Source organism: Melanerpes formicivorus, unplaced genomic scaffold (genome assembly GCF_026170545.1).
Source record: "Melanerpes formicivorus ecotype bairdi unplaced genomic scaffold, bMelFor1.0.p_v2 SCAF_74, whole genome shotgun sequence".
Classification (NCBI taxonomy): domain Eukaryota; kingdom Metazoa; phylum Chordata; class Aves; order Piciformes; family Picidae; genus Melanerpes; species Melanerpes formicivorus.
The window spans coordinates 2,328,605-2,339,090 of record NW_027142426.1 but is presented as its reverse complement, the minus strand read 5'-3'; positions in this window follow the sequence as shown (position 1 = coordinate 2,339,090).

Here is a 10,486-nt window from a genome sequence, read left to right as displayed (position 1 = left end):
TTTGACTTTACCATAGTGTGTTTGAGCAGATTTTATCTTCTCCTAATGCAGTTTAACTCTCTTGTCAACAGCAATACCTCTGAGGGGAGTGCTCTCCTGCTACTGGGGCCTGGCTGGGAATTGGGGTGTTCAGAAGAACAAATTGGTGGCACATGATGGAGATCCACCGTGTTTACCTGAGAGGAAGGTGCCAAAAGCCGGGCTGACACTGTGTGGCTGTGGACTGGGGTGGTAAAAGCCCACAGGGGGTGATGAAGACCTGTTCACCATCATAGCACTGAAGTAGCTGCCATTTTAGGCTGCAGAAGGAGAGAGCTTGGCCACCCCCTCCCTCCTTGTCCTGCTGCTAACATCTGCCTCAGGTGCAAGGGAGAAAACTTTTATTGCTAACAAAGAGCTGTAAACACAAGTGGATCTCCAGCCATGCTTTACCTCTCCCTCCTGCAAACCCCAAGGAGAGGCCACTGGGCCATAATTTGGTGGGTGGGGATGGGGATAAACAGCCCATTCTTTTGTTCCCATTATTATGGAAACAGAGGCTGATTGAAGCCGCCTTGGAGGAGACCCACAGGTGAACTTGCTCTGTGTGGCATCAGCACCCAGGAAGCTGCCAGAGTGAGTGGTGAGAACCTGGCTCAGATTCCATCTTCTCTGTGAGACGACAGGACTGACTGAGCCCTGCAGCATGTACCCTGTGAGAGAGCAACCATCTCACCATGGTTTGAAGAGCAGAGTAAGACAACTAAATTGTCTGTTCTTACCCCACCAGCAGCTCCTTTTGTCCTTCCCACCAGCTTCCCCCAGGACTGGTACTCCATGGAGGCAAAGGCTGTGCTGCATGGACACCAGGATGGCCATTGAGAGAAGGGAGGTTTAGAAGTGGTGGCATGTAGGGTGCCTACCCTCTTCAGTCTCACTCCCTCACACTGGAGCTGGCAGCTGGCTACCCACTCTGCTCCATGCTCAGGACAAAGTGAGGGCAGCAGTAGCTGCAGATGACCGTGCCCGTGGCCAGTTTGCTGGCATTGGCCCCTCGGCATCACTTTTTGCAGCAGCCATGGCCATTTGTTTGTCCTTCATTCTCCTCTAATTTCAGGCTCTGCCACTCCAGGGCTGTGGTTCAGCAGGGCAGAGTGGAGGAGGGAAGGAGGAAGAAGTGGAGGGCTGCTTTACAGAAAAGAGAAAAAAAAAAAAGTGAAAAGCAGTCTTTTGGGGCCTGGGCATGCTGGTGGTTTTGCTGCTTCCGTTGCCTGATCCACCTTTTCAGACACGCATGAGGAGACTTCTGAGAAACAGCCCTGGGCCAGCCCTAGGCACTTCGGCACAGCCATGCACGCGTGCGTGCAAACCTTCGCCTTGCACACCAGGAAGGAGCCTGCGAGGTTGGGCTGCTCCCCAGCACACACTCACACATGCACACCTACCATCCTTCTTCCACAAAAGAGGTTTCTTTCATTTCCTGCGAGAGGAGGAGGTGGGAGAGAGGGAACTTGAAGGCTGCAAATTCCTCAGCCACATATCTTGACTCCCTCTCCTTTCCTATGCTGCCTGCCAGCTCCACATTCAGGAGCCATGGCTCCCACTTCCCATACAAATAGGCAAGGCTGAACAACTGTGCTTTTAAACCTTGTGAGACATTTCTATTGCTTTGTGGGTTGTTGGCTCTTTTTTTTTTTCCACAGCATTTGTGCTTTGCCTGTCAGAGCCACCTCAAGGCTGCTCTAACTCTATAATGCCAAGTTGCAGTTTAGCTGGTTAGGAGCTTGCCTTGTGCCGTGGTGGAAGCATTTTTTTCACCCAAGCTGTCCTCTTCTTGCCCCCAGTCAACCCCAGGAAGCTTGTCTTCATGCATATTGACAATTACCCTGTGCTAGAGCAAGGCTTTTCCAGACCCTGAGCAGTATATGTGGCATTTCAAAGGGATTTTGCTGTCAAGCACCCAGTTTGTCACAAAAATGTGTGCTGGAGCCACTAAAGCAGCAGGTGGTACCCAGGTGTGTGTTAGGCTAATCCTCAACTCTCCTAAGCCAGAGTTACTTTCCCTCGTGAGTTACTAGGACAAGCATGGGAGACACAGAGAATGTTTCTGTTTCACAGATACTTGGTGTTTGTAGGCTCTCCTTTATTTTCTACAATGTTCCTCCAATGTCATCAACAGAGATATTAAAGATAGTGTGTAAGATCTTATTCTGTCCAGAGCTGTAGCAAAGCATCTTGCACCAGCCACCCTAGGGCTCCCACGGATGTGAGATGGTATTTCTTAGCCTGTTAGGAGCATCTCAGTGCAGTGTTATTGCTCAGTTAGAGCATCTGCTGATGTAGGAAGGAGTCCAGCTAGTTAGAATAAACCTTTATTAGAATAAACCAAACCAGGTTGGAAGAGACCTTCAAGATCATCGTGTCCAACCCATCAACCAATCCAACCCACCCAAACAGCTAACCCATGGCACCAAGCACCCCATCAAGTCTCCTTCTTCCGTTCCTTTGCCTGGCACTGCAGGTACAAATAAGTAGCATCAATCACAAACTACACCTGAAAGGCAAGCAGATTTTATATTCATCTAAGCAGGGGAAATCCTGTGCACAGAGATTTCAGGACCTGGTGGCTGGAGTGATGAATGCGTGGAGAGTGCGCTTTTGCAGAACATTTCCCAAGGCATCCAAGGACTCTCTCAAACCCACAAAGCCTGCCCTAAAACCACAGCTGCAACAAAAGAGGAAGAGTCCACAGCAGAACTCGGAGCATATTAAACCTTGCAAAACAGGTCTCTCTTTGTGGGGGGGTTGTGTGTATAAATATATACACATGTGTACGTGAAGAGAGAGCTGGGTTTGTTCAGCAGCAGGGCTAAAAGTGAAAGCAGCCTGCGTGAATGCTGAGCAGCGGTGGTGATTTCATGCCGGACTGGCAGTGGCAGGCCTGGATCATGTGAAGGAGTGGCCCACAGTGATGGCTTTGCAAGGACAATGGCCAGTCTTTGCAGGCCCTAAGGTGACAGAATTAAAGGACTCTGGCTGGTTTGAGCCGCAGAAGTAAATTCAACAAAAGTGTACATGTGAGAGTGAAATGTCATAAAGAGAGCACCAAGACGGCTCAGGCAAAAAGATGTCCTACTGGTGTAGGGTGCATAGGCTAGGAAGGTCATTTCCATGTCATCACCATGAGAGTGGTGAAACCCTGGAATGGGTTGTCCAGGGAGGTGGTCGAGGCCCCGTCCCTGGGGGTGTTTAAGAGCAGGCTGGATGAGGCTCTGTCCAGCCTGATCTAGTGTGGGGTGTCCCTGCCCATGGCAGGGGGGTTGGAACTAGATGATCCTTGTGGTCCCTTCCAACTCTGAATGAAACTATGAAACTATGTGACAGCAAGAAAGAACACAAGAAAAGAAAGTAGAAAAGGTATGTTAAAATATAGTAAGCTGTCTAACATGCTGGAGCCATCACTGTTATTCTCAGTCCTGACACATCTGAGTGCAGCCTCTGTTGAATTTGGAGTTGTGCAGGCTCCCATGAAGGCAGTGTTCAAGCCTGGCCCCACTGCAGACTCTACCTGAAGTGGCTGCATTCTTGTGCATTGAGTCAGGCTCAGGGTTAACACTTTCAAGAATGCAAGGCCTTTGCTGAGCAAGTGTGAGTCCCTCACGGACAGCTTTGCTGGGGCTGGAATGGTGCTGGACAAAGGGATCTCACCAAAACACAGAAATTCAAGAAGCTTGTGCATGTAAGAATTGTTGTTTCATTTGGACAAACCTCTGGCTCACAGTGCTGGCACATGCTTTGTGAATGTGCCTATAGTATGGTTTGCAGTCAGAACTGCATACTATGGATGCTGAGTGCATCCAGCTTCGAGTTTCCATTCTTGGAACATGACAGTGTTCAAGGCCTACACTAACACAGACTCATGGATTGCCACAACCCTACACAAAGGTAGGTAAATCTTGCTTTAACTGAGTGGGCAGAGACACTAAGCTTGTGAGTTAAGCAGATGCAGAGCATGTTCTAGATCTCAAGAGTCTACAGCTCCTGGAAGCATTGGGGGTGCCTCCTGCATCACTTTAGAAAGCACAGAAGAAGGAAACACTGGAGATCCCTGCCTCTATCTCAGCTCTTGTGAGCACAAGATCAGCTGAAGAAAACCTACTCCAGGCAGAGAGCTACTCCACTGGAGAAGCCACAGACCTTTTTTCCTGGTCATCTCGCCCAGGCCAGTGTCACTGTTGAAACTCCCTGACCTCCTTTAACCCCCACACACAATCTTTCTTCCTAGGAAGTCAGAAAAGAGCTGCTGTAACCCTCAAGATGGAATGGCCAAGGGGTGACTGAGACTAGGGGTTGCAGTAGCATTTCCATCTAGGGGATTATGTGTCTTGTCTTACACTGGAGCAAAATACACTTCTGCATCCCTCAAAGTCAGTCTCCTGTAGAAGTGATGGAGAAAGAGAGTAAAGCAAGCAGATAATACAGTGAGAGAGCATTTCTTTGCACCTTTCCTGATGAGAAGCATCGTCTCTGCTCTCATCACTTGCAGGACCAGCTGTGTTTTCTGGCAATGCCAGACACAGCCATCACCCTCTTGGTTCCTTTCCCTTTCATTGTCTCCCTGGAGAACAGGAGTCCTGTTAAAAACCCTGAAAGTATCATTGAGAGCCAGCTCTATTATTTACCAGTCAGTGAAGCAAGACAGGCATACTCTCCCACAACCTAGGGATGCCCCTCTGATCTGTTACCAATGGGGCTATCTTTAAAGGGATCAGAGCCTGCCCTTTTCCACATCCCAGTGGGACAACACCTGCCCACCAGAGAACAAAGAGGAAACCTGTTGTGATGGGAAAAAAGACAGAGTCCTCCCCAGAGACGCAGTGAGGCTATTTGATTAAGAGCATCTTTCTCCCAGCCAGCTGGTTTGCTAGCAAAACAACCGAATAAACTTCATCTTTATGCAAGAGAGAAAATCTCTGTGAAGAAAATGCCACAGGTCCAGCTGTACTCATCTATAAAAACCATGAGAAATCGTTGCAGAAGAAGACTGCAGGAGCAAAAGGTAAAATATTCCTGCCTAAAACTAGTATTTAAATGTATTTTTAAAAGGTATATTTGGAGCAATGTTTGAAATGCTGTTGCAAAGATATCTAAGGTGAAGCTTCATCTCTAACTTGTCCTACTCAAAAGACCCAGCAGTTACCCCTTGCTGTATGTTTCTCTCAAGCCCCTCTTTTTGCAGGAGTGTGACACCTCAGGCAGGCAGGTCTAATCCTGGCTGTGACTTCTGTATGTATGTCCTCTGGAGACTGACTGTCCCATGTGAGCACATCTGTTCAGGAGTGCCCTTCATCTGTATAACTCCCAGCTCTGGGGGAAGGAACAAGGACAGGATCAACCAACCCACGTCTCCTCAACAGTGGCGCCAAACTCCAGACTGCCTTCTTGTCTATTTCTCAAATCAGAGACTGTAGGCCTGGTTGCTGGTGCTTATCCCATGAGCTGCCCAGAGCATAAACCAGCATGTAAGCATAGGTGCAGGCTCCAAAGGTGCCAGAGAAAAACTTGTCTGTGAACCACGAGCCACTTTGTGGTACATGGTTCATTAGCCCCGTCCAGAGCTGGAGTGGAAGGACTCAGGCACGGCTTGGATGTGTTTGTGCATCCTAGTTTCTTTGGCAGTGTTGTGATTTTGGCAAAAGCAAAATCCTGAGCAAATCTTTACTCCAGGGGACGCAGCACGTAGCAAAAAGTTCACCTTCAGTTAGAGACGGTCTTAATATGACCTCCTGTAAAAAAAGGGGCATTGTTTTGAGTTGTTAAACAGCTGCTGTGTTCCACCCCAGTAATGATTGCAATTCAGTAGTGAATAATATAAGCCTTAGATAAACAGCCGGTAAAATAATTTGGGATCTTTCCTGGCAAGGGGAAGCAGGCAAGTTATTCTATGAAAATAAATTATTATTCTCTCTGCCTAGGAAATGAAGTCTTCTCCTTTCATCACCAAGTGGGCTGTCGTACAAAATCTCTTCCCGCCCTGTGTGCTGGAAGCCGCCCAACACCATTGGCGGTGCTCTCTTACCATCTTCACCGTCTTGGGAAGCGAGGAGGAGTTTTAGTTTGCACTCATGTCACTTCTTCATTTTCTCCTTCAGCCTTTGCCTGCTTCTCTATCCCATCCCAAATATTCTTAGAAACAGCCCTCCCAAACTGCCCATCCACTGTTCAGCACAGGCACAAACACCATCTCCTTTCTCGAAGCAGCCCCAACACAGCTGCAAGAGAAGCAGAAGTTTCCCTAGACCACTCCCTCCTGCCAAACACTGAGTGTCTCCCCCGGTACACACTGTGTCTGCTGCTGTGCTGGGGCAGGACTGAAAAGCACAGGGCCTTGGGTCTTGGCCTCCATCGGATGAACAATTTCCCGTTGAAGGTTACTCACTTCCTGTTTTCTGTATTTAGACAATCTGCGCCTATAGGGAGGCTTTGATTTGTTGTAAACTTCAGCTGGTTTAAACGTTAAGTCGTGAGAGACCGAGGCAGAGGGAGGAGGGGAAAGGCCTGAAGAGAAATTAGAGCTGTTTAATAGCACGACTGTGAGCTCTCACAGTATTCTAGTGGCCATTAGAGCATGTGAAAGGAAGGTCAGGGGCTGGCTGCATGGGAGATGGAGAAAGGGCTGCTTTGCAACAGGCTGGGCTGCAGGCAGTGCATGCATGTGGCGGGGGTGGGGGGTGGGGGCTTTCTGTGAGGGACTGTGTGCTGCAGTTGGGAGCAGCCAGGTGATACACTCCAATGACTAATTTCTCCAGTGTGTCATTTTTGCCACAGACATCTGTACAGCGAGGCTAACAGCAGAGCAACAGCTCCACAGCAAAGGCAGGGAGGAGTCTCCAGTCTAGAGGGGAGAGTGCTGTGCCTATCAGCACACACCACACACAGACGTTTGTTACAACTTGCCCAGAAGTCTGCCAGACTGGAGCAAGTGAGCACTTGTACACAGCTGATAGGGGAGGTCATGGCTTTTTTGTGCCTGTTTTGCCAGAGGAAACTGAGGCATGGAGTGCTGTTACTTTGCATGTTATCAGAAAGTGAGCATAGGAGGGATTGGGGTAAGTCCTGCCACCGGTCAGACCGCAATCTGTGTCCTGAGATGTGCTTCATCATGAAGAGCATCCTCCCCTATGTTGGTGGGAGTTACACTTGAGAAAAGTAACACACAGCCCACGGTGCCTGTGGACACAGAGGTTACATGAATGAGTTAGTTCTGTTTCCATTTGCTCATCTAGTTGTCTTCTAACAGATTAACTCTTGAAATTGGGGTGGGTTTGCTTCAAAATTTTACACTGGAGGAAGAGGAAAAGGAAAAGGAAAAGGAAAAGGAAAAGGAAAAGGAAAAGGAAAAGGAAAAGGAAAAGGAAAAGGAAAAAAGATGAGCTGAAATGTTGCAGGAGACAGTCAAGTAACCTGAATTTCACAGCAAAATCCAGTAGGGATTTACAGGGTTGCCCTCGAATCACTGTAGCAACATAATCTGCTACCAGAATGGCAGTGTGGGCAGGTAGATGTGAATGAAAGAAGCAGAGATAAAAAATAAAATAAAAATCAAACAAATTGAAAAAAAAAAAAAAAAAAACCACAACAAAACCCAACACCAAACCACACCACCAAAAAAAACAGCCAACATAATGCTCCTGTGTCCCATGTAAAGAAATCTACCATGTCCTCTCTTCCTGACAGAGAGCAAGGAGGAGCTGAATCAAGCTCCAGAAGAAAAGCCAAACTCCCCCAGCTCCCTAGAGAAGACTTTGGTCTTCAGGAGAAACAAGAGTCCATGTTCATGCTCTGACATTGATAAGCCCAACTCCAGATGATTTACATGTGCTCTTGACCCTCCTGAGCCAGTGCCAGCTTTCTTCCAAATAACTTCCTGCAGCCCAGAGTGCAGAACCACAGAGAGAAGCACAGGAGCGAGATACAGGTGGGTAGCTGTTTTCTCCCTGGTATTGCTGCATAGGCTGGGTTAAAATTATACTTCCCTGATTTAGTTTTTATAGACCAAACAGTAGCAGTTCCCTCCCTCAGCAGTATGTTGAAGCCTTTCCCTGAAGGAGGGGTTAGTTCTCCATTGTGTTACTACCTGCTGGATGGGGTTTTTTCCTGCTATATCTTCTGCACTTTGCTTGGTAGAGCTTTTGGTGCTCAGAAATGCAACTTAGTTCTTACTGTAAATGCAGTGTGGTTCTTGCTCCAGTCTCTCCCACAGTTTTCCTCTGATGTGACCCTCAACTTCTCAGCAGCACCTCGATGTGATGTGAGCCCTGGATTTAGGTTGAGCTCATCAAGGACACATCAGACTGAATCAGGATTTACTGCAAAGCTGACTCCATGGAGAATTGCACCCAAAGCTGTTCAAGCAAATGGTGTCTCTGAATCGGCACCATCCAGCTGCCCTGATGCACTGATGTTAGATCCAGAGCAGCCTGGTTTGCGCTCATATCACCATGCTTAAAGAACAGCCACTTAATCTCACTTAGAAATGTTTACTTGCAAGGACCAGATGGCCCAGGGACTTGGGCTAAACAAAGCGTTTTACTTCTAGGTCACGCATTCTAATCCAGTTCAGGTTGGTGATAAATGAACATATTCACCTGATAGTGACTTTTGGCTTCATTTTTGGTGTTTTTCAGGCTGGTTTCCAAAGGGAGATGTCACACCACAAAACCTCCTTCTGTACCCTGCCACAGTTGGTACTGATTTGACTGTCTCTGTAGAGAAGCCAAGGATCAAATGCTCTATGGCGCCAGACTGTTTTCTTTTGCAAGCTGCAGGTAAGGGGAAGTTGTCTTGTGCCTGCCTGTGTCATGCCTGCTCTACAAATGGGCAGGCTTTCAGTTTGCAGAGCTGCCAGTCTGACCCCTTCCACCAACATGAAATTCATTTTAAAAAAAAAGGAAAAAAAGAAAGAAACAAGAAAAAAAAAGAAAGGGGAATGTTTAATTGCAGCTGACATATAGGCACTCTCTGCTATGAACTTTACACACAATCACAGATAACAGCATCAAAATTAATGCCTGCTTCCCACTCGTCCTGCTATAAGCAATAAACGTTTGGCAAGTCAGTAAATAACAAAATTCTCATGTGGCCATCTACAGGTCACCAGGATACTTAAGAAGTTTGCGTTAATTATACCATGTTTGCCATCAAAGAGGGGATATTAACCCTTTCAGGCCGTCCCGGGAAAGAAGTGGAGTTATTGGGAAGTAAATGCGATCTCCTCACTAAAAGTGCAACCTTAGCACAATTTTAAAAAGGGAGGGGAAAAAACCCACCAAAAAAAAAACAAAAGAAAGAAGGTTGGAGGCAAAACCCTCCCTAGACATCATGGAAAGCACAGTACATTTTCAGCTTTCCTTTTATTTATTTTGTATTTTGACATCAAACACTCCCTGTAACCTAATCTTCTTGGCTTTTGATGTGGCCGTGGAGACATGACAATTAAGCATGGCTTAAAAACAATAATCCCAACAACGGGAACCAAAGGCAAGTAATGTCAGGGTTCTCCCCTCACAAAAAGCCTGTCCCCCAGTGCTTGGTGGTAGTGAAAGGACCGTAAATCCCAGTTTGTTGCCTCAATATCTGCTCTGTGCTTACACTTTGTGTTGAACTTTGCACACTTGCTCCATTTCCATTCCCTGCTGTTTGTTTTTCTTCCGCTATGCAAAATGTCTGGAGACAAATACGATACACACATTGCAGAGGGATGGTTTGATCTTTCATAGATTAGTGCCACCTGACAAACATGGGATTATTTGTTATCTGTGTTGCAGGAACTGCTGAAGATCCCATTTGGAAGAGGCACTCTCCTCCAGGCACTGGGGGGCTGCAGCACCCCTCCGGACTAATAGGCACAGCCCTGATTCTGCAAGTGGATCTGACCAACCCAGTGAGATGCCTGCAGAGAGGCAACACCAAGTTCTCATCAAAGCCTGTAATGTACAAACAAAGGGAAGAGTTTGATTATTCTACGTTATTTTAAAGCGATGTTAGTTCTCCCACTCCGTCTTCATCTCAACTATTCAAATGTGGAGACGTGGAGAGAGACTGGCTGAGTTCAGTTATAACCCTGTTCTCAACCTGTCTGAAAATGAACATGTTTCTTTTTAAATGAGGCTTGTATGGTATGCTATAAACTGCCTTCTTTTTTTCCCCCTTTTATTTTTTTAATGGGTGTTTGCACTAAGCCTTGCTAAACAAGTTAGAGAGATGATTAACTCGTCTGAAATGATGCGGGAAGGCCTTGTCCTGCTTGTGTGTGCTTCCTTCAGCACATCTAGAGCTGCTCTGAGTCCCTCTCCCTCATGAGCAGGGCTTTCGAAGGGGGCTGGGGAGGAGGCTGCACGGTTAAAGAGAAGCAGTGATAGAAAGGGCTGGAATTTGCACACACTGAAAAAAAAGGAACTTGGGTTATTTTTTTTCTTAATGAGTAAGGAGTTATCCCCAAGTTAGT